This window comes from Xiphophorus hellerii, chromosome 8 (genome assembly GCF_003331165.1).
Source record: "Xiphophorus hellerii strain 12219 chromosome 8, Xiphophorus_hellerii-4.1, whole genome shotgun sequence".
NCBI classification, from domain to species: domain Eukaryota; kingdom Metazoa; phylum Chordata; class Actinopteri; order Cyprinodontiformes; family Poeciliidae; genus Xiphophorus; species Xiphophorus hellerii.
The window spans coordinates 10,035,179-10,060,950 of NC_045679.1; the positions used below are offsets into that span (position 1 = coordinate 10,035,179).

The window sequence follows — 25,772 nt, forward strand, 5'->3', positions numbered from 1 at the left end:
TCTGAGACTAGGTTGTGGAAAAAAAATGGTCCAGGAGGAAAACCCAGACATCCCTATTTATAAAAGGGATAGTCTGCTCTGGGCTTTGCTACCAGTGGGATATTCCCAAAAATTTCCATAGCAAGGTGCCTAGGAGGGCTCGTTACGAAATGTCTGAACCACCTCAACTTATTCCCTTTGGTATAAAAGAGTAGTGGTTCTACTCTGAGCTTCCCCTGAATGACAGAGTTACAACTTTATTTCTTGACCTGAAGCAAGTCACACTATGCAGGAAGCTAATTTCACCCACTTGTGTCCGAGGTTTGATACTTCATGCCATGATCCTTAACATCTTATGAGAACAGGTGAGAGTAAGAACGTGGACTGGTTAATCTAAACCCAACCTGTCTTGTTCAGACCTTTTTACATCAATATCAGACAGAATAGGGGCATCAATCTGTGTATTTCCTCCTTCATCTTCTAGATATATTACAGACAAACCTCTGACTCACAGGAGGAAATGTATTTTGTTTCTGATTGATACCTAATCAGTATTCAGACCCCTCAAAGATACTTTTTGTAATGATAAACTTAGCAACAGTTTTTAATGTTGCTGGAGACTTCTGAAAACTTGCACATAAAAGAATGTACATTTTTCATTCTTTTCAGTGAGGAGCTGCGGCTAGTGCCACGGGCCCCTCCTCTGTCCCAAAGCATTAACAATCAGCCCAGTCCAGCAGTCCCTCCCAGCTGGAATCAGAGCAGGAGATGTACACCCCTCCAAGTCCTGACTGTAAATAAAATCATCCATGCGAAAATATCCACCACTGGGTGGGTTGTTGCATGTTCTTTTGTGCCAAGTTTAAAACCAAACCAGACATAACTAACTTGAAAACCGAAAAAACAAAAAAACAATTACAATTGCCTCCAGAAATGTGTAAATAAAACACCCATCCTCTTTGTCTTAGCCAGTCCCAAGCCCAGATAAAAAGGAATGCTGGATTTGTGATAGTAAATAAAGACTCAACAGAAATACATTCATATTTAGCTCTAAACATACTTATGGGCAGTATAGACATGCAACATTCATGTGAATATAAACTAAATATTACATCCCTTGAAACTTTCTTTGCACATTTCAGTCCCTTTGTTGATCAATACCTTATCAAACAACCTCACTCTGTGCATATAACTTAAAAGCTAAATATTGTATACAATACATATTAGCCCATGTAATACAGTTATCAAGTTCATTGCTCTATCTTTGCTTCAACACAATAGTTTTTTTTCTTTTCTTCCAGATCCAAAGACACAATCAAAACAGTATTGATTAAAAACAACCACCAAGAGGGCTCAAATCTCAAAAACGTGACTTTTGTTCTGTATTTCATATTCAAAAGATGGAATTGCAATTTACTGCAGAAAAGGCCAAAACTCTCAAAACTAATTAATTTTCTGTTTTCTACTCTCCACTCTACCTGTATCTAACTTTGTTTGAAGCAAAAGAAAAAGGAAAAAAAAAATCAGATCACTTTAGTTTCATACAGCATCAGATTGCTTGTCTCCCCGATTCTTACATTTTTAATAAGAAGGGTTCTTTGAAGTTCATGTGAAGCATGGCTATAATTTACAACCAATTTCTGTATCAAATGTTTTCTTTTCCTCAAAATATAACTGTGTTAAATTCACCTGCTCTCTTTCTTTAGTCTTTTTCATAACATTCTATACCACAGAGCATGACAGTCTGTTTTGATAACTCGAACAACTGCTCAAACATTTCTTGCTGACAATTTTTATAACAATGTTGCTACAGTTTCTGTCATTTTAAATCCATACCACTGATCTGTAATAAAACACAATGCTTTATTTTTTTTTTGTAGAAATCAAAGTCACATATTCACAAATATTTCTCAAATACTTTCCTGGTCAAACAACATGAAAAAATTGCTTAAAAACCGCTATGTGTAAAATGTTTGAAACAACTTCAAGTTTGTTTTGCATCCATAACTCACTTGTGTCTAGCACCATCCAGCTTTCCCTTGACTCTGCTTTGCAATGCTAAAATAGCATTCCAAAAGCATAATTCTGCCACCGGCATATTTCTCACTACTAGGATGATGGATTTACATCTCATACATTTAAAAATTTTGATTTTTTGTATCAACAGAACCAACAAGTTAAATACAACTTGGACCAACTACTGGAAAACCTGCCTCGCCCTCTGCACAACTGTGGATGTAATTTTCATCGATTCTCTATCTGCATCTAGACAGCAGTCAGAAATATATCTGTCTGCTTCTCCCTTGGGCAAAAAATGACTTTTTTTATTTTTATGAGAAAGTCCAAAGTTCACAATAGGTTCATTATGGTTTAATGAAGTAATTGCATTTTTTGATTTGACTGAACACACCACACAATCTTCCTCCTTTGTAATTTCCTGTGAGCTCTTGTATGTCCGAGCCACTGAAACATACATCTGCTGAGGAAAAAGATTTTCTTACAGTAGGATACTTTTCTTCAAGTATCCTAGAAGGTCCATGTGTGCACGAAAACCAAGAGATATTGAAAGTGTGTACAGATTAGAATATAATGTTGCAGAAACAGTTCCTTATAGTCAAAAGCTCACGTTCTCACTAAAACCAGGACCAGAAGATAGAGCACATAACACCAATTTTAAAGTTCCTACACTGGCTCTCTACAGCTCACATAATAGACTTTAAAATGCTGTTGTTGGTTTACAAATCACTGAACGGCTTAGCACCACAATACATTAAAGATCTGCTGCTGTTGTATCAACCTTCCAGACCTCTCAGGTCTTCCGGTTCTGGTCTGCTCTGCATCCCCAGAACCAGAACCAAACAAGGAGAAGCAGCTTTCAGCATCTATGCACCACAAATTTGGAACAAACTTCCAGAAAGCTGTAAAACAGCTGAAACACTGACTTCCTTTAAATCTCGACTAAAAACCCACCTGTTTAGGATTGTTTTTGAAACGTAATCAATTACAAATTTAACGATGGAACTTGACTTAATGTCATGTTTTGTTGATTCTATGTTGCATTGTGTTTCTGTGTTTGTAATGATGTAAAGCACTTTGAAATGCCTTGCTGCTGAAATGTGCTATACAAATCCAATTTGATTAATTGATTGATTGAAAAGCTTGTGAAAAATATGCACTGTCCATTGATGTTCTAGCAAAAATCTCATTGTTCTTATCTTCACATATTTTATGTGTTACAGTTTGACTCGTCAATTATTTGAACAGCTGGTATAGTAAATCATGCATTTCTTTAATTTATGCAGTTCGATTGTGCATTGTAGATGTTTCCACTTTTCAAATGCACATCATTTAAGTCCAGCCAACTATTTATGATGTTACATATCTCTGTCTTTCAATTCTACAGCTCCAGGACAATGGAATCCAGGTCAAGCTGTATCCCTTTAAGGCGCAGTAGCATGGTCTCACTGCAATAAATCTGTCAGTGTCTCCTGCAGGGAGTGCATTGCTTTTAAAGCAAATTAGACGAGTTGATTTGATTGGCAATGATTGATGCTAGTCTCCAGCACCCCCATTGATAATGCATTTCTTCCTCAGACACTGTTTCCAAATCTGCTACAGGTGTACTCAGCTTTCTAAATATTGCATACAGTTGTCTCAACATCACAATTATACTTGCAAATGAATCTGTTTTACAAATACAACCGTAGATTTTATTTGACTTTTATGTCACCAGCCAAGTCAGTGTGCATGGATGTGGACATCAATTTTAATGTCTTGTTTTAGGTTTGAATTTAGACTGAGTCATTCTCACACACAAATGATTTGGAACATAGCAGTTATGTTTAGAGTTATTTTTCTGTGGGAAAGTGAACGTTCCCTGAATCTATCTAATGTTTGTAGCACCTAAACAATGTTTAAAGATTTCTTAGATTTACCTTTACCCATCATTTCATTAATTCTGACCATCTTTCCTGTCTTTGCTGAAGAAAAACATCTTCAGAGGATATGATGTTGCCACAAAGATGTTTCACAGTTGTGCTAGTTGAGTTAAGGTTGATGTACATAGTTTTTTTTTGTTTTTTTCCCCCCCATTATTTTGGATGTAAGTCATAGTACTTTCTTACACTTGGAGCTACAACCTCCACATGGTTTTGGGTACATGCCACACTTTTCAGACCTATATATTAGTAAAATATAAAATGAAATACACATGTCCTTTTATTTGCACTTTATTATATTCTGCTTTGTGTTGGTCTATCACACATAAGCCTGATAAAATATATCCAAATTTGAAACAGAGCCCTGCCCACACCAACATGGATTGCTTGAAAAAACAAAATGAACTATTTTGCACTTCTATATGCTAACATAATTTTTAGTGACCATAATATTTATAGACACTTGGGTTTGTAGCTCATATATGCATATTGAATAAGTGTTGTTTTTTTTTTTACAAAACAACTAAGTGCCATTATCTGCACTAAAACCTAAAAAATGATATATTATGATTAGGTGTTATTTGAGCAAAATATTTGCTCTGTTTTTATCTGAACACAGTACCATCTTCCACATGTTGCTGCCCATAGCAAATCTGATGTCTTGTGACATTCATTTAACAGTAACTCTCCTTTTGTCAATAAAAAGGTCAGTTTTGTGAAATGTTGGAATAAAGGTTGTCCTGTCAACAAATTCTCCCACCTAAACTATAGCTCTGTGCATCTCTTGAAGTTTTAACATCTCAGAATAATGCTCATGTTGTTGCCGTGTGTTTTTCAGGGTAGTGTTTCTTTAGTCATTTTTCCTGTTAAGTGTAGCTTGCTATTTATGTGACTTCTCAAGGCAATCGGTATAACAGGCATCAGTACAATTACATAAACGTTTTAACTGAACTAATAAAACTTGATAAAATTTATGGTTGTAAAATGACATTTAAAAAACTTTAAAGAGTATGAATACATTTGCAAAGCACTATTTATTTGTGCGATTTAATTAGGGTTTGAATCATAGAATTAATACACAGTCAACATACATAAATTTTTATTATGCCTTAAAGATCTGTTTCAACAAATGCTACATTGCAGAGGCACAAACTAGAATTGAACAGCCCAGGCTGTCCCACTCCGTGTTAATTTGGCTAGTTTAAAGCAGAATGCAGCTTTTTGAATTTAAAATAGGATTTACTTGGCTACTAAATGAACACAAGTTGGGTTGTCGGCTTGAGAAACCATGAAAAAAAAAAAAAAGAAGAAAAATCTGGTTTAATTTCACAGTACAATCTTCAGGCAGAGCTCCAAAACCTCACTGGGGGCTACAATTTAAGTACAATCTGTCTAAGCTGCTGCAGGCAGGGACAACAGGGCTAATGCCTGTTTCTGACTTCATGTGTGTGCTGTGGGAATAGTATTCCTAATGGGAATGTCACAGCATCGTGAGAATCCCGTATGCCTGTCTATTGAAAATAAAAGCCATTTAAAAGCCTCTTCCACATGAAAAACGACTTGAAAAGCTAAGTCAAGTACAGCCTAAAGCATAATGTGAGAATTATTGTTAAGAAAAAAAAGAAAGGTAGTGTTATTACAGTGAAATTTATAATCCCACCCCAGAGGTTATGTGTATGTGCTGGGTGTGTACATACACAAGTTAAATAACTTGATGGTAAGCGTGTCTAATGTGAACAAGGTCAACCAAGCACAAAGTTAAATGCTTCAAATTTCATTTTTATGTCTTAATGGTTTTACATATTTTATTCAGTGCAGTGTAGGCTCATTCTCCCTCATATACATAGGCACATCTAAAAAAAATTAATTGAATATTCTGAAAAAGTTCACTGTTGTCACCTGTCTCAAAATGTCAAACTCAGATTATATAGAGTTACTACACAAAGAGTGAAATATTTCAAGCGTTTATGTTTTCGAATTTTGCCAGATATTTTTTTACAAATGATGAAAAAACTGGACAGTTTCTCAGTGGTTCAGATTTTTAGATGAATCTAGAGTTTATATTTAGTTTGGGAATCAAGATTCCAGATTCCGGAGGAACAGCTGAGAACCTCAAAATTCTTACTGAGGTCCATTGTGAATTTTCTCAGTCGCTGATGATTTGAGTTGCTTTGTCATCTGCTGGTGTTTTATTTAGTCTGGAATTAATGGAATTTTAGGGCATTTCATGCTGCTCACAAGTTTTATGAGGATGCTGATTTTATTCTCCAGGAACCAAAAGCTGCTTCATTGGCCATGGTGTTCCGGTTCTGATTGGCCATTAATCTTGATTGACTTTAACCTCGTAGAGAATTGGTGGGACATTGTCAAGAGGAAGACGAGAGACACCAGACCCAATAATGCAAGTGACCTGAAGCCCAGCATTATCGTTACCTGGGCTTCCGTCACACCTCAGCAGTGCAACAGGCTGATCGTCTCCATGCCACGCCACACTGATATACTAATTTATGCAAAAGGAGATCCAGGCAAGTATTGAGTGTACAGAACTTTACAGATTTTTCAGAAACCAAATATTTCTGTCTAAAATATACTTTTTCATTGATCTTCTGTAATATTCTACTCTTCGAAGACACTGAATTTTGTGTTTCTGCAACCCATTATCATAATTACAAGAAATAAAGGCTTAAACTCAATTTAATTTTTGGTAATTTTTGCTTTCTGAAATAAGCAACAAAAAGTATTGTTTTTTTTTTTTCTTTTACAATATTCCTATTCTTTTATATGTGCCCATAATTTAATTCTTTTTGCTTTTGTCACACAAATTATTCAAGAACTGCATTGCAGATCAAAGGCTGGCTTGTCTCACTGTAAAGCCCATTTAGTATTGCGTTGTGACCCGTGTTTCTGAATCAGAGGGTTTTCTTAATGACAGAGAGATAGACACCATTGTCAGAGCCATTGTGATGTGCTGATCTTCTAGAGATTTTAAACCCATGCTTACTCAAATCCAATTGTTTCACAAGAAGCCTCACTCAGAGCCATTTATCAGCAAAATTAGGTTGGAGCTGAGGCTGTTCATGAACACTGACACAGCAGAATATGCTTCCTGTTCACATACTTTGGTCCTGAATCCTAGGTGATGAAAAAAATGAATTTTTAAAAAATAATTAATGGCACTCCAGCAGAAAAAAAGGGCAAGCAGAGGCCACCATGCTATTTTGGAAACTTTTCAGGGCAACTGTGATGCAAAGTGGTGTAGCCAAAGGTCAAGTTGAGCGTGCCATAGTTTCCTAATCTTGTCTGGACTTTTTTCAGTTCATTTTCTCCAATAAATGAATACCTCACAAACCAATTTTTCAATTCACAACTGCTTGTTAGCGGCCGATTTTTAAGTATGTATGTTACATTTCCATATGGTCTGAGGTCCAGGGAACCCAAGTTACACCCAGTACATACCACCATCTCAAAGAAACTTTCCAGTCTGCACTACTCAATTTTCTGATTATTATAATGTAATTGTGGCAGTTAATGGGCGATCTCATATTTCATGTAGATTTTTTGTGGAAAAAATATCCAAGTTTGAGGCCATATTACTTCTAAGTAGGCAATTAAAACAAATTGCTTCTAGTAATGGGAAAATATGGTTTCTTGTGATAAGTTCCATATGGACTTTTTCTTTTCTTTTTTTACATTCTGTCAGACTGAGCTATACCTCCAAGATGTTTTTTTTTTTTTTTTGTGGTGGGGAAAAAGCAGTGATATCCGCTCCTAACACACAAAGCACACTTTATTTGGCATTAGGAAAATAAAAACAAAAATAAATAAATACATTTTTCAGTCAGGAGGTGTAAGGACTTGCAGATGAGTTGATGCAGGATAATAAATTTATTGGGTTCAACAAAACACAATAAGATATGCTTTTATCAAAATGCTTTTTGGAAAACTAAGAATCAACATTTTTACTTTGTTTTTCATAAATAGAGTAACAGCTTCACAATTCAGAAAATAAGCTTTGAAGAATCTGAAATCAGCATAAAATAATACAGTCCAGATTAGGCAACACTGTCGATGGCAGATTTTTTAGATTTTTTATTTTTTTTATTGTTATTTCCTTAGTGCCAAAAAAAACATTGATGCCTTATTGTTGTATTTTCACAAGCAGAACAAAGGTTTAATCAATTTTAAACAGTTTGTTAACGAATCTCTGTTTATAGTAGACATCGATTTTCAGCTGAAGTTGTTCCACCGCGGCCGAAATAAGTAAAAACTTGCTAAAGCTTAACAAGTCATGGTCCGGTTACATTATATGAATATTTTATCTATTTTTTTCTTTTCTATGGCTTTATCCTTTAGTTTAGGGAGGAGAAGAAGCTGAAAAGTGAATGTAAACTTTTTTTTAAGCTTGGGTTCTGAAATGTTCTCAGCAATCATAGTTGGCTTTCCAAAATGTGACAAATAGACTCACCAGGCAATCTGGCAAACTACCAGATTGCCTGGTCATTTCCCCCGCCATTCTAAAATACCTTTGGTACAAACATTTTATTGAGTTATGGAATTTCTGATTTACAAACCTTGACATTGACAAGATTATAGCATAGCCAGTTATTTACATGGCTGTAGTTATGGCCAGCCACCACAGCTCGACTCTCTGGTCTGATCAAACATCAGTTTTTACTAAATTAAATGATACCATGGAATAACCACTAGTAAGGCAGGTAAGACACCAAGTGTTCATAAACTCCTCATGGAACCCCATATTAAGATATTTTAACTATTAGTTATAATAATAACTAATGTCCGAATGTGCAGTTCAACAGCCAGTCTATATTTGTAATGTATTGGTTGTCAAAGGTTAGCATACTATATTCTAGAATTCTAGAATTCTATATTCTAGAATATAGTATGCTAACCTTTGACAACCAATACATTACAAATATAGACTGGCTGTTGAACTGCACATTCGGACATTAGTTATTATTATTATTATTATTATTAATAAAACTAAATATAAATCCTCATAAAACAAAGAGATCGTTTTTTATTATTTACTCAAAACAGTACATTTGTCTTTATTTTTACATATTGAATCCTACTTTCTTTTGCCTATTTTTTTTCCCTTTTCCTCACTTAAGCACAGGAGCAATTTGATACTTCCCAGACTTTGTCGCTCAAACTATGTGGGACCATGTAATGTCCATGACCAATAATGCAACAGGAATGTGTTGTGAGGAAATCGAGGAATTTGTCATGGGGAGGGAAAGCTGAACGTGTGGCAGGAAATTGATGGACTATTCAACATGCCTTTGCAATGAAATCAAATTCAGTCGTCTCTCTCAAATAAACATTGTAAGATATATTCATTTTGTCAAACATATATCTGCATATATTGTAGTTATGGATTACATGCTTCTGTGTTTAGTTTGTAAAAGTTAAATATGTTTCTTTAACTTAGCATGAAACATAATGGAGACCATTTCAATGATTGGGAAGAGATTGCTGCAGGTTTCCTGAAAGAGTACTTCAAAAAAGTGTCTGTATTACATATACATGCAAAAACGAATAGAGACATAAAATAATATGTTACTAAAATTGAGGTTCTGGTTTTGGCCTTTCACTAACTCAGCCACAGCAGGTGGCTACAGAGAACAATCAGTCACAGATGGAGAAACTGAAAGCTGCATCTGGAGGAAAAGATGATAAACCAATAGCATGACAACAGGCCTTAGGCTTTGTGTTTATATATTTTCATGGTTTGTAAAAACCAACCCTAAAAACAGAATCAGCTTTCTGCTGGAATGATGTGAAGGAAGTAGCACATATTTTTTCGTTTGCAAGTAGTGATGCATATAAATATTGATATGTTGCACTGTGTGCAATTACATTAAATAATGTTTTGCTTTGATATTATCGTGGACTTGGTTATCCTTAGTACAGGCTGCTAAAAACAAAATGTGTACACAAAAAGACAAAACTTTCATCAATACAATGTCAGATAGTTAGACAAACAAATCAACACAAAAAAAGCTAAAAAGGAAAACAAAAGTCATGCTTTTGAAAAACTGCGCTGAAACACCAAAAGCAGCAATGTGGTGGGGCAGAAAATAGAATGGTGCCCCTGCAATGACAAGGGAAATAAAGTAAATGAAAACGTGCACCCCTCTAAAGAGCAGAATAGCAGGGAAACAGATGGTGTGTTCAGCTGGTGCTTGGACCCGGGTTTTTATCCACTACACATTAATTTGTTGGCTGGAAAACTGTGAAGCTTTGGGTAGTCAGTTTACGTCTGCTGTCCAGCTTTAGATTTGCCAGAGTTGCTTCAGTAACAGCAATCTTTAGTTTCCTGCCGACGTCACTGTGAGATACACGCATCTTTGTCTTGTTTTTGTTAGGAAACCTTCCAGTCTAACATCTCAGCTTTCTGAAATGTTTGTTGAGTGATTCCATTCCAGAAAATAAATCATGCTAGAGGCTAAAGATATGCTTTCATACAAAGCAGATATCCATGTACACATCCACGGATTGTCTTTGTAGTCGGTTAAAGATAAATCTTAGAAATAATGTCATATTTTATTATAGTGGCATAATCTTAAACTCAAAATTTTAGAAGACTCCAACCTTTAATTTAAGCACAGCCATTAGTGTTGAAAAACTCCAAATTAGAAAATAATTGCTTTCGACGAGTTCAGCAGTGGCACAATTATTTGTACACCCAACAATCCTGTAACAGAAGACTTTTTATCTTTTATACTTTACTATTTTTGAGTTGATATGAGTTTCCAGGACTTAATTTTATGTGATTAATGACTGGATGTTTCTTTAGGCATTAATATGGAACAATTCTTGGTCCCACTGCTCTTAATACTTTGAACAGTGCACCTTCTACAACATTTACAAGGTTGTAGCATTCAGACAGAGGGACGTTTGACATCTGCAACCCACACAGGGTCTTGCATCTTCTCTTATACACCACCTGGGGTTTCTTGTCAAAAAGCTTCATGATATTAGGGATGGCTATTTCTCACTAGGAGAAGTATCTAACTGACCATGAAATGGTGGATTCCAGCCTCCAATTTGTTACATATCTATGCACAAATGTGAAGTAAAATGTATGTTTATACAGGAAATTAAAAAGAACGATATGCGTGTGCCATATTTTTTAAAAATCATTCATCCTGATTAGAAAGCACTTCTTTCTTACCTCTGCTACTTATAAAAAGGAATGTATTTTCAAAAGACAAATCTTAAATTCGGCTTATCAATGTGTTTGCATACAGTGGTTTAATTTCCACGCACTTGAGTTGTTTGTATGCCAGTCGATGTTCATGTGTCAGTGCAGCTCCACTGAATGCAAGCATTTATTTTTTAGTAATGACTGTTTGGATGTGTGGTTGCATGAAGATGAGCCTGGAGTTGTTTAGCATATTTACCTGCATGTTTTCCAGCATGTCACGGATCTATGACAGGGTGACTGTTGGCTGCAAGTTATCTGTCTTTACAGCTACAGGTGCTAAGAGATGCTGACACTGCTCACACTGACTCACGTATTCGAGAGGGATTTTATTTTGTCTCTCTAGTCCTGACACAGACATGATGCACACGCACTCGGCAACTCAACAAGACAGTTAAAAAAAACAACAACAAAAACTCACAACTGCATACTTGCAGGAGGAGACGAACATGCCCACAAACATACAAATAAACATGCCGCCTTGAATTTGTGCTCACACATCTGGGATGCGTATGAAATCTCAGGCACCTCGCCAAGGTAAACTGCCAGGTTTGACATTTTTTGGCATTAGGAGAAGCTTTTCAAGGTGACAGCCATCACTTGCTGTAGGATGGGGTTGTGTATTTGAGCTGTTTAACAGTCCCCACATTGTTGTTTGGTATCTATGCATGTGGTTGAGTGTGGGTGAAAGCATTCGTACTTGCATGAGTCGGATGTGTTTAGAATGAGCAGATAGGTTTCACCATTTAGATAACTTCTACAACAAAAACATCAAAATTAAGAATCCAATTTAACTTTCTTGTTTTTGAATGTAATGTAGATTTTGCTTGGAATTTGATTTGTAAAGCACATTCTAAGGTTAGAACTTTGCCTCAGACAAAGCAACACTGTGGTAAACTGTCTGCCACTAGTCCAGCCTTTGAGTACAGTGATAACGGTGTCACAGGTGTAAGTAGATTAGTTTCAATCCCTTTGGCAGCTACCTTCAAAGTACTGATTTTTCTTTCATTGTAAAAATGCCCATGTCAAGTAGAACTAATAGGTCAACCTCTCCTCACATTCTGAAGAGATTAGTGTTTTATGAGCAAAAAATAGCATACCACTACCACTACAACTTGAATTCTTCTTTCTTTTCTATAATCATGGTTTGTACACCTTTCCCACGACCTGGACAAGGCCTTCAATGTACAATATACCTATCAGAATCTTGGACCTAGTAATTGTAAGGTGGATAGTTTCAGCTGCATCTTTGCAAGTGCATTACGTTTTCAGTCATGTCTGTCCTCTATTGCTAAATTTCTCTTGTATTGATCAGATTCAGTTGTCAAATGAAATAATGAAGCCTATTAACTTTTTATTTACCTTGGCTCTCTTCCCCCTTGATAGTTAGAAGCTAAGAGAAAATTGGCAATTTGTTTTAGCTGATCAGTCATTCTCCCAAGGATTCATTCAAAATGAGTAGATGATACCATCAGAGTATAAAACCTCTTTGCAGCACAAAACCTATGCCATAATGTTTTTTTTTATCTTGGCATGTATGCTGGTGCATCTAAAATGCATTTTATGTGGGTCTAAATGTCAAGAAATAAAGTCCATTATGTGAAAAATTACACATCCTATCACATTTATCAAACATGCATGTCATTTGTGATGCACTCCCTGCTAAATGCATTGCATTCATGTTGAAATGAAAGGTAAAACAGCTTCTATTGCTAAGAACTCTCTCTCTCTTTTTCTATAATGGAGATATATTAATCTAAGTGGTCAGCAGCTGATTTAACTAGAAAATACTCCCTTTAAGGCTCCAGTGAAATGGAATCTTCATCCATGCAGACAAAGTGTCTGCATCACAAAGCACATGATTAAGTAACACCATTATACAATCATTGTTGTGTCATTTGTAAATTTAATTTCACACTTGGTGACATTTTAACATGTCAAAATTATCTGTGGGAGTATGTCTTAACTTGCAATTAGCTGCAGTATTAAAAATACTGGCAATGCTACAGCTTTATTTTCTTATAATCATGTAAGCTATTGAAACATAGCAGATTCATAATAGTGTGACAGACATATTAGATGGTTGATGACAACATTGGCAAAAATGGTGATAGTTTCTTCTTAGATAACACTGTGGAAATATATATATATATATATATATATATATATATATATATACAGTAGCTTGTTTTATTAAATAAATGTCTAGCTGTTGCACACAGTTTATTATAATTTGGACCCCCATAAATAAAAAAGCAAATCCAGCAACAATAAGTACATATATTGAGTTTTTTAGATGACAAGAATATGGGGTGTGAGGAAAAACTCAGCTGGGCAGAGACTATTTGTAACCAATTCATAACCAAATTTTGGTTTATTTTTCTCTCAGAAAATTTCAAAGACACAACGATAAAACCCTCTTTTACAAAGTACCTCCATGATATACAATATTTTCCATTTTTTAAATTTTCCATCTCCCCACCATTCCTGTTCCTCTGTTCAAGCTTCTGTCCCTGCTCCTTTACTACTTTCCTTTCCTCCGCCTGCAGTGACTGCCCAATAAGGGATGTTGTTAATATCATTAGGCAGACTTCCTCTCCGGCCAAGCGCCCGGCCCACTCCCTTTCAGCCATAATCAAGCGTGCACACTAACTATCAAAGTAGACATTGCTAATAAACTACCACAGTGGCGTTGAAAAGCACACACGTATGGTCCTTCAGAGAAAATACTGTCGGGTGAGTGCAGTTAAATAAAAGCGCGTGTGCTAGGTGGGTGTGGGCCGCCTGTAAGGGGGTTTGTCCAGACACCACTAATAAAAGGAACTCCAAAAGCAGGCCCAGTCTAATGCAAATCTCCTACTTACGTATACCAAATTAATTAAGACTGAGAGACATGTTCATAAGAAGACATGACTAAAGACGGGTGCTCTAAGAAGAGGCAAATACTGCCAGTTTAGAAGGTTTATATTAGGAAAAGAAACATAAGAGCAACCATAGCTTCTAGTTGTGCAGCAGTAATTTGCTGTAAATCGTCCTTAAAAAGGAAAGCAAAGTGACAGCTGCATAGTAGAAGGACTTATCTCCCTACAATTTAAGGCTAAAGTCAATATATCAGGAGTTAAACATAGTGTAAAGGGTAATGCGAAATACAATACAGCAAGCATGGAGCAGAACATTTAAAGAGGTGGAAGAGGGGAGAGAGGCAAATGACATGAGGCTGTTAAAATAGAAATATATATTAACAGGCATTCAGATTCACACATTATTGTCAAGCACAAACAATATTATTTGTGAGGACATGTCAGGCAGGTCATGCATTGTTTTTTTTAGTTAAACTTCATTCTTTTAATAATCTGATTAGCACAAAGATGCCACTATTTATCCAGATAAGCGACAAAGCAGTTTTGTATGTGTGGATCATTTTAGTTTTGCTTCGATATAAAAGAAAAACCACTGAAAGATGAGTGGAATATTTTCTATGATGCTACCTAATATTCATCACAGTTCTTGGATAAGTTTGAGGCATCTTTGAAGTTAGAGTTTTTAAGTTAATATTCAACAGATTATTTGGCTTGTGGATGCACTGACAACCCATCCCAAACATATTAATTGTTGTATGGTTCAGCTGTTGTTTAAGCAACAAACAGCATTGCAGAGAATCGTAAAGTTGGACTACTATTTATTTTAGGCTACATTTTATCTTGCACTCTTGAAAAAGACTGCAGATAAATTATTACTGAGGTCGAATGGAGTGTTGGTATGCCATTCTAGGTGACTATGGTTACCAGACAACAAACCCCCAGAAGAATAAAACAATATTTATGACTTCCTGTAGGTGCTTACTAATAAAGCTTTTTTTTTGTTCCTGATTCCTACTTAGAGTATAAAGATATTTGGTTTCACAGAAAAAAATAAAATAAGTAAAAGTTTTTCAACATGGACAATTTAAACCAAATATATCAATGCACAGTTTTCTTCTTCCTTGCAGGGTAATTAAGAGAAGCTTCAGGATTCTTGGATAATATGTGGTGACTATTGAGCTCCATCTGTCATGCTTTATTTACTGCTTTCCATGTGTACATTAATGGAAATAGAAAGGGTGACATTGATTAGGGTTTAGACATCAGGCTTTTATAGATTAAAAGCTCCCAGCTCAGAGAGACGCACTCACCCTTCCACTTGCACAGTCATGAAAAAAAGCAATCCAGAAAATGGAAATCATATACTTGGACAGGTGTGGACAAAAAAGGGCATAAACAATAACACGTTTTACAGAATGCAGCTTCATTAGAGTGGACAAAGACACTCAACATAAAAATGCATGGACAGACACATCACACATGCAGACAGCACTGCCAGAGGCAGAACCCCAAGTCTTTCAACAAGCCATACATATTTCATAAGTAAGATAAATAAATATATCAAGAAAAATATTCTTAAACCAGGAATGAATTATTTGGTCTCTATTATAAACTAGGGACTCCATGCTGAGATTGATAAATATATCAGGAACTTTCCAGTTGATGGAAAATGGTACATTATTAATAATGTGCCTCACTAAAAAACTGGTGAACACTTTCTGTGCACAGGGGTGGTGAGAAGCAAACATTAAAACAAATGAGAACTAATGTTTCAGCTGAGAAAAATACGGTAACTCTGTCTCTCTGAAGCACCAGATTTGTTTAAGTTGCTTTGTTTTAGAACGATCAAGGACACAGGTTAACTGCCTCTCCTCACCTGTTCACTAAGATTATTTTCCAACTACACTTTTATTTGTCCCATGTGCAATGACCTTTGTCTTGCCTGCAAAAAATACCTAAAGTGTGAATCCATTCAACATGTCCCCTTTTGTTACCTCTAATCTTTGCACTATTTTTTCTACCATGACCTCAATCACACAAGTGGCCTCAAAGGTGTTAGACTCATGAGTGTTACCTCATTCTCATTTCTACCTACCCTTACCCCTGGTCGACAAACATTTATAATTGTCACAGTCTCATCTATGGTATTTTTGAACCTCTAAGTTTCTAACTCAATTTCCTAATGTTTCTTTTTTCATTACCAGGGGCTGGAAGGTACTCTTTCAAATTAAAGTCTTATTTGAAACAAACAACAACAACAACAACAAAAAAACATTAAAAAAAGAAAAAACGCATTGGGCAAGCGTACATGTTTGAGGACACCACTCGAGCTGTGACGTACAGGAATATTTAACATCATGTTATGGTGGTTGCTATAGAAGGGACTGATACAATTCACATAACCAGAACGTTGCACATTAGTCATTCTGCAACATCACAAGACATCAACAAGGAAGTTACATCTTGACTACAAAAGATATTACAGTGGACAATGATCCCAAACGTGGTGCCTGAAGGACAGCAAAGTCAGTGTTTTGACTGGGCAGCAGAAAACTCTGATCTCAGTCCCATGACAAATTTGTGAGCAGAGCTGAACAAGTTTGTGTGAGCCAGGAAGCCAACAAACCCAACTTAGTTACACCAGATTTGGAGATAGGCATAATCCTAAGTTCAAGCAAAGAATTGTGAGAAACGTGTGGAAGGCTACCCCAAATATTTGGTCATAGTCTTACAGTTTAAAACTAATGTTACTCAAATTTGAAGGAAATATGTGTACACTTCTGAGCCTGAGGACTCTGCTAATTATCTATTAAATGTTTTTTTTTTAATCCTAGCTGACATAAAACAAAACAAAAAAAAAGATTTAATCTGTTTTATTGTCAGACAGAGAAAATACAGGTTGTGTGTATCTGTACAGAGTTTAAATCTCTGCTGAAGTGCTCTTAGTCATCAAACCTGGGTCCTCTAAATGCTGTTGCCCTTTTAGCCCCGCCCATTTGGCCCCACCCCTTGTTGGTGCCATGTTAAAATACATGGATAATACCCCTACATCTTGTTTTCATTCTTTTCGCAAAGTTTTTCTCTGAGCACAGCCCTTTGTTTCTTTTTCTTCATCTCAAGTTACCATTGTAAGTCCTTAAATCCACCTCTTAAAAAAAAAAAAACTTATGTTGTTACCCACCATCCCTTAGCTGCCTGAGTTAACTTCTTTGGTATTCATTGTTTCTGGTATTCTTCAAGTCTGTCAGAGTGTGAGCCTTCTTGCCTGGTACAAATCTTATTTTCTCTCCTTTGCCTGACCTCCTATTATCCTAAAGTAGTGACCATAGTCTGATGTTATCCACAGCTGACCTCTCCTTGTCACACTTCTTAAATTATCAGACTCTCTCTCAATTCCAAGGCGAAAGTGGCACTCTAACTCACTTTCCTCATTTGCCACATTGTGCTTGGAAACAGGACACTGGCATTCTGAAAACAAGTGCTAACTTCCTTTCTTTTTTGTTCCATTTTCATGCTTTGACATAATTTTAAAGCATGTTTTTTTAAAAAAAAACTTTTCAAACCTAATGCTGAAAGGTCCAAAATTTTCTACCTGGAAAATTGATTTCTAGATAGGTTTAAAGGGCCAGAACAACTTGTGTTAAGCAGGTCTGTTTTATCAAATTTTCTGCCTACATTGATATGTCTTTGATTACATCCCACTTTAAGTGTTGACAATAATAAATAATGAGCACTGTAATATCAAAAGAAATTTGAACTTAAGCTTGATTACATGAATGCCTTGACAAGTAAATGATGGTCATCATATATATAACTGACAGTGATATTAACCATATATATATATATATATATATATATATATATATATATATATATATATATATATGGTTAATGTTTTCTCTCTGCCTCTTCTGATCTACCACAGATTACTGGAAATTGAGAAACCATCTATAATATTCTTACTATACACTTCACCTAAAATACACCACACTTTATTTTATTTCTAAGGGACACTTACTACAAAAACACACATGCCACTACATTGAGAATTTTCATACCCAGAAGTGTTTGCTGTGTAATATTAGCTAATTTCGACTCCACCTTTAATAAGACTTATTGATAAGTCAGCTCATAACGTTTGCCTGCAGTTCCAATTAAATGTGTGTGAACAAACACCAGACAAAGTTGGTCTAATTCATAAACTAAAATATTTGTTTTGAACACTCATATTAATTATTAGTTTATTAACAGCCTTGTGCTGTGTTACCCCACACGGCCATCAGCTGAGGCTTAGCTAGGTGTATATTAAAAATACAGTGTTGCTGGATCCAGATTAACTTCAAACTTTTGAGAATTATTTTTGAGAAGTTGCCCAATTCTGTTATACCTAATATTATTAACATTTTATAATACAATTATATTCGATATTAGAAATAAAACTAATAAAAACAAGATTTATTGACAAAATCCACACAATAACATCCAGTATTACAACTAATTATCTTGAAAGTTTACCATCTTCCTAAGTCTAGAACAGTAGTTTCACCCCTAGATTAAATCAAATGCAAGTAATTTTACAAGGGTGTTGCTTTGATGATGCTCATGAGAAAATAAGAAGAAAGACATTGGCAATGATTGCTTTTCATGTCTTGTGTGAAAATCTCTTCACTCCATAGTTGGCCAACTTACAATGCAGTCACAGTGGCGGACAGCTACAAGAAGCACAACAATTCATGCATCCACTCTTCCCAGAATGCTAATGACTTTCTCCTATAACATTTCTATACTGCATGCATACAGCTCTGGATTTTCACCATTGCCTGGAGGCAGTTTTCACAAATATGTTTTTCTCACGATATATTCGTACTCCATATTTGCATGTGGCTGAAGAAGGTATTTTATATACTTAATGGAGCTCAATTTCATGACAGAATGCAAATATACCTGAGCGCAGGTCTCTGACATGTGCAAGTAAAGTGTTGAGTAGTTCTCTAGTTTTGTCTGGTATTTGTGTATATACCAGGTCAAGAGCTTGTTTTAGGAGGGGCTTAGAGTTGCATATTTTTTTCTCTATTTGTTTCTCCATCCATTCCTTATTTGCTTTATTCTGAAACTGAGAACAGTCAAACCAATGGATCTCCTGCAGCAGCAAGAACTCCAAATAGGTGAATGAAGTTCTGTGTAAAGAGAGAAATATTCAATGGGATGCGCACACAAGTGGGAATGTAAGTTTCTCAACAAAACACATAAAAGTGCTGCTTCTAAAAGGTGAAGGGAAGATACACACACAATGCTGGACAGATAAGTGAAAGAAAAATACCAAAAAAAATAAAAGTTCAGAAAATAATATACCTAAACCTTACTTAAAACTCACAACCACAAATACCCACTATTAGAAACTTTTCACCGCTTTGACTATATTAGCAGTTATATACTAAACAATAAGTAATGACACAAGGGGGATGCTGGATATCTATTTGCCCTCCCCATATTAAAGGGGACAAAGAATCCATGTAGGGTTGCCACAGATAACTAAAATAATTACAACATTTCCCTCTAAGCCACATTTCACAGCCTATTGAGTAGAGAGAAAATGGTTGTAAAATCCATATCTTGGAAATGTATGTAAGGCGGCTTAATTGGGGCCAAATTTCAACAAATCGTGTCATGTTTTTACACCTTCAGGTACAGTTAGATAAAAGCACACAGCAAGTGGCATTTTCTATCGAAAGACACAAAGAATAAGACAGAGAAAGCGTGGGAGCTGCATCTCACCAGAGAGGAACGTTGGCTTTTTAATGTCTCACTGTTTGGAGGCTTTCTGCATCTAAAGCCCTCACCTGCATTTGTTTCCACAGAGGCATGCAACATTTCTCTGTTCTGTGTGCATGTTCACACAAATGCGCTCAGCGAAAATATTTTTTTCATATTTTCACACCTTAGATGCAGTTGGAAGGCAATGTGCAACAAAGACTGAAAACCAATGTGCCAAGATGGTGTTTTCAGCATAAATCTAACTGAACATTGACTGAACTTTAAAGAAAAGAGATGATAAATATAAAGTGAATTTGAAAATGCATAAAACTGAAAAAAAAAACGTTGAATTAAACACAAGAAGAATTTGGTTTTAAATTTCTGATAAAGAGCTTGACTGATGCAAATCTCTCAAAAAACTGCTTTGTTCAAATTTAAAACAAAGATCAGATGTGGGGTTTCACAAGACGATATTTTAAGCCCACGTTTGTTCAGTATCTGCATGCTCCACATAAATCAGATTGTGAAGTTTTACAACTGTAATGATCACACTCAACTTTGAAACATATTCCAAAAAACTTAATTGCACTAAAATGGTTCTTCAAAGCATTGACTAAAGAAGATCTGTATGCAAATGACCATAACATTTTCAGTAACCATGTATGATTTCTTTCCACTGCACAAATATGCACCTATTTGTTTTGGATTATCACATGAAAGTTAAATAAAAAAATAAAATTTGAGGTAAATGTTTGAAAAAATTCAGAACAGGAAAGAGAGAACTATAGTATAAAGAGGGAAAGAATATTGTTAAAAGAACTGAGTTTATACAGTTCTTTTATCATTTTACCTATATTAACTAAGTCACATATGCATTCATACATCAATACATAGATTGTTAGGGAACATGGGGTTAAGCCCCTTAACCATTGGCACATTGAATTATACTAAACCCACAATTTTTCCAATGCAAGACATACTGTGCCCACTCTGACACAGATGTACTCAAACAACGAGGAGAAAACCTGACAGGCAAAAATAGAGAAGTTTAGAAGTATTACACATTTTTAATCAAGCCCACCCCTCATTAAATGTTCATGAGAATTAGTTTCCAATCATTTGTTAAGCTACAATAACTACCATTATCTTTGCTCCGACATTTTCCCCTTCCTCCTTTGCTAATAAGAACTACCATTACTTTGAGTAACTGAAACTGTTTCAATAAAAAGAAATAAAACATCCAATTTCAGGATCAATGCCCAAACGTCTAGACTGCTTTTAGCAGCCTGAAAAATCAATATGCAGTTTACAGGCATCTCTGTGTGCTGCTTGGTATACAGGCATATGGGCACACAGATGCTCAACATACACTCACAAGCACTGCTCTCCTTTTCTGTAGTCTGTGTTTCTCACACATGCACACCCCCACACACACCTGCCTCTTCCCTTTCAGTGTTTCTTCCAAACCAACACTGTACAGGAGCTGGTCTGAACTGCATGCCCAGGAATATGGGCATACTAGAAACATACATTGCTTGTCTTTCTGGTCACAGTCGAGCTGTCAGCCTAAGCGCTTGTCTTCTTGTATCTACTTTTCTGTGCATTTGACTTTTTTTATTCAAACTTTTTACCTTCTGCCTATTCATCATGACCATCAATCTGCCTATCCTCTATAATCTTCTTGCCTGTGTCACTCTGAGATGTCCCCCTTTTCTCAGCCTGTCTGGCCACCCCTCCCATCCGCAGACTCTTTCTGTCAGTCTTTCTACTTGCACACCCTCCTCCTCTTCTTTCCCCTGTCCCCTCATCCCTCCTATCAATCCCTCCCACTCCACCACCAACTAGGCATGAAAACGGTGCTCCATTAGGAGCACCGGGGCTAAGCCCAGTCTGACACATACTGCTTTGATCAGCCGTGAGCTGGGCTAAACACCCCACCAAACCCCCAGTCTGAGGAAGCATAGTCGGGAAGGAGGAGCGGAGGGGGGTTGCATGTTTAGAGGAAGCAAAAGTAGCTGGAATTAGAGGGAAATTTGACCAAGGAGATAAAAACTTGTGCACAAGAAAAGAGAAGCACAACTCTGTAAATTAAGGACATGTCCCACAATTCCGACACCATTCTACTTTCATCAATTTCTAGTTGACTTTTTTTCTTTTTAACATCACTTGATTCCCACAATGTTGCCTCGAGCCTTTGTCTTTTTCTCCCTCCCTTCCATCACCTCCAGGTATCCTCTGAATGCACCACCAACAAATCACTGCAGGTGCACAACTCGAAACTCTGAGGCCAACGAAAGCGTCCAATGTGAAAACAACCTCAGATGAGATTGCTGAATATCAGAAATTGTCATGACAGCTTATCTGACATGACAAATAATAATAAAAAAAAATACAACAGTTAATGAAAATTTAGAAAACATGACATTGTGGTATAATGTTTGAATTTCGTAAAGACTTTTGTAGCTTTTTTCCTCACATTCTTTGCTTTCTTTTCCAGGATTACAAGGTCACCGCAACCCTCTGTGAGCCTTAGTATCTTAGTCATTAAGATCTATATCACATGTATAAAAATCAGTGTAAGTTCATATACATTTTGCATCTAGGTTGTGCTTTGAGATGGTAATTTTTGATACATTTAAGTTATGATTCAAATTGCTGTGCAGCTCTGCTTTCAGGATTGTATAAAGAGTAGATCAACAGGTAGCAAAGAGAAAAAATATTTTTGAGAGGTTTCAGAATTGAAACAGACAGATACTAAACCTGCAGCAGTAAAAGGACAAAAACTTTGTCTTTTTCTCCCAAGGACTGAGGAGAAAAGGGATTTCCGCTCACTGCTAATCAATCAGGCTGTGATAATGGCTCCCATGCCTAGCTGTTGACTGGAAGGGTCAAGGCATCCCGTGACCCAACGCCCAGGGCCCAGGGGCCAAAGCTCCTCTCAGAATAGCACCCCAGGACAGACTCCCTGGGCTAATTGTCCAAGCCAGTGTCAGCCTTTTCAATGCCCCCCTCCTCAGCCTTCCCCCCTCTTTCCACTTTCTCTGTCATTCCTCTCTTTCTTCTCCCCCTCTCTCCCTACCCATTCTGCCCTCCTCGCAACTCTGCGATCCTCTCCGTTTCAGCGTAACTGAAGAATCTATACCAGCTATATCAGCATACAGGAGCGGGTTGGGCGACAAAAATACAACTCACAGCTTGGGCAACACAGATAAACAGAAGGAGGCTGGAGAAAAGCAGAGAAAGTTAATGCAATGCCGGAGACAGGGGAGGAGAGTGAGAAATTGGACAGCATGTCAGAAAAACATAAGTGACAGGAGCAAAAACAACACAAAGAATACTGACGGAGGGAAGAAAGAAAAGAAGAACGTGAAGGACATAGTGGGACATATGAATAGAGAGTCACAGAGATGCTCATCCCTCTTATCACTGAAGTGCATTGGCCAGTCTATCCACTTCCAAATGGATATCAATGGGTTTCAGGAAATCTGCTCAATATCATTCTGACAGAATACGAGTCTGAATGCAAAAGACAAAACACACACACACAGAGCAAGAGTCCAAAGCCGACTCCACTCCAGCTCTGTGCAAAGACATTCCTGTCATTCCAAGCGCACACTGCTAATTAACATCATTAGATCCCACAGACAAGTGATGAAGAGGTAGTCCATGGTTGCACTAGCTCCGCATCTCTTCTCACTTCTGTCACCCTTCTTTCATCTTCCCTGTATGTCTCTGCACACTTCCATCAATCAAACTCACTTTCTCCCCTCAGAGTCTCTGTCAGGATCTCGCCCAAAGAGCGCTGAAGTGGAGCAAAGTCGCCCGCCCCCCCGAAAAATGCAAACATAAGAGATGACAATTGAAATCAGCTACTCACTGGGAATCTTTAGCTTTTTCTGTATTTTCTTTTTTCCTGATCTGTCACTCCTTATCCTCTTCTTCAGTGGGGAATGGGAGTGTGCTATCCTGGCGAGTGTGTAGTGTCAGTCCGATAGAGGGAAGTTGCCTTCTGCGTGCATGAGCATGTGTCAGTGTGTGCGTGGAGGAAGGCAGAGAGAGCGTGAGTGTCTGTCTCTGTGCCTTGCACTGCTCTGACTGAGAGAGCTGAGGCTGTTTTAAACAGGCTGCTCTCCCCATGTGACCAGCCCAGCCACAGGCAGGAATACATTACGGAGACACACACACACTCGCTCTGTCTCCCCCTTCTCTCTCTCTCTGTCAAACGTACACACACCATGTCCACATTGCACCCCCTAGCCACGGCTCGGGGTATTGGAGAGAGAGAAGCTCTCACAAACAGACACACAAACAAATTTGCCATGCATACTATCGGGAATCAGAAAAAAATGTTAAAAGTTGGAATAATCTTGCCAGATATGCAACAACTTCTTCACAAACAAAAACAAACATAGCAGAAGACGTCGTGATATTGGTTTGAGTTAGAAAATTCCCTTTAGATACAATCAAGAACTGCTTCATTCAAAATTAAATCAATACTGTTATTAATAAATAAATGTCACTAATAAATATATATTCATAATGGGGAGCTTATTTTGTCAGAAATAGCTGTACTTATTTTTTTTAATCCTGAAATTTGTTGCAAGATTTATTTTTGTAGACTCAAATTTCAAAATAAAAGTGCATGAACAGAGCTTAACATTTGTGCTTATAAAAGAAAACAATGCTTATCATGTCTCCACAAAGGAAACAAATTATGTTGGGGAAAACTACCTTGGTATGACACCAGACTAAGTAGAATCAGATGCTTAGCTTCAATAGTAAACTACAGTATCATCTCAGAGTTCTCCAGTGTCCTCCATATGTTCTGCTTTGCCATCCCAACTTCATGAACCCCAGATGATTCATGACATGATGCTAGATTGACCAAACAGGACTTGGAACAAGAAACACTTTGGTATGACTGGTCTTTAAGGTTGGAGGACTAGTTTGTACAAAACAGATGTGAATTTACTTGGACAAGGACTGCACACTGACCAGACCTGCACCACAGAGAAACCTCCGCCTTGTCCTTCGAAAAAAGAACATGAATTAAAAAGAACCTGCAATTAAAATGGAGTTAAAGAAAAAATTCTCAGAAATACCTAAAGTAGCTTTACAAAATAAGTGTCACAAAATAAACCACATTTAGGAAACAAATAAATGATTTTAAAATATGCATAAATTCTGAAATAAATTAGTAAGAATAAAAAAGTAAAACTGTGATTGACAAAATAAACTCCTTTAATTACAAAGTCATATTTATCTTAAGTCATATGTGGTATATGCAGCATTTTTCACTTAACAGTGCTATAAAATGACACTATGTGGCTGGAAAACATATAAAATTGCACCTTTAATACATCTAGCTGATTTAAAATTATTCAAATAAACCACAACGTTGGGTTTTTGATTGAAATTAGATATCTCCCAAAATATAATAAAATACTGTTAATGAAATATCCAAAATGGAAAAATTTTATGCTATGTTTCATAACAAAGGGAACTCTGCTCTTCCTATTCTGGACCTTGGTCATACCAAAATCTCCAGTTTCTTTCGGTGTTTGTCCAACAGAGAGTTTATGGCTCTTTCAAAGACCTCAATAACTAATCAGGGCAATTGCCATTTCTCTGCTGGACCTTTTATCTATATCATACTGACTCATTGGTTTTCTTTTGATCATGTATTTTAATGTCATTGTCAGACTTATCTAGTAATTTATAATTGGTAATAGTGTGCCCTCTTGTTCAGGTTATTCTCTTGAAAAGGATGTTAATCACAAGGGACTTCCTGCTAATACAAGATAAATAAAAACACAAAATACCATACCCCAATTAGGGCCAGTTCATCCAAGCACATTAATATGCATACTGTATCTGTAAGCTGTTTCCTTCCCATGATTTAGACTCTTCAGTGTTGGCTGTGGTAATCTATCACACCTGGAAGCACTGACCTTTTCAGTAATGAAAACCTTTTAAAGCTGCCCTACTACTTCAAGACATATGGCTGCATAA

General features: G+C 36.6%; 1 protein-coding gene across 2 annotated transcripts in view; it reads right to left on the reverse strand.

Annotated features, from left to right (window-relative positions):
• cntfr (ciliary neurotrophic factor receptor) overlaps positions 1–23,873 on the reverse strand; it is a 235,475-nt gene extending 211,602 nt beyond the window's left edge. For both annotated transcript variants that reach the window (XM_032570005.1, XM_032570004.1), the window contains exon 1: positions 23,638–23,873. The gene's annotated coding sequence lies outside the window, so the exon portion shown is untranslated. The remainder of the gene's footprint in view (positions 1–23,637) is intronic.
• Between the last annotated feature and the right edge of the window lie 1,899 nt (positions 23,874–25,772).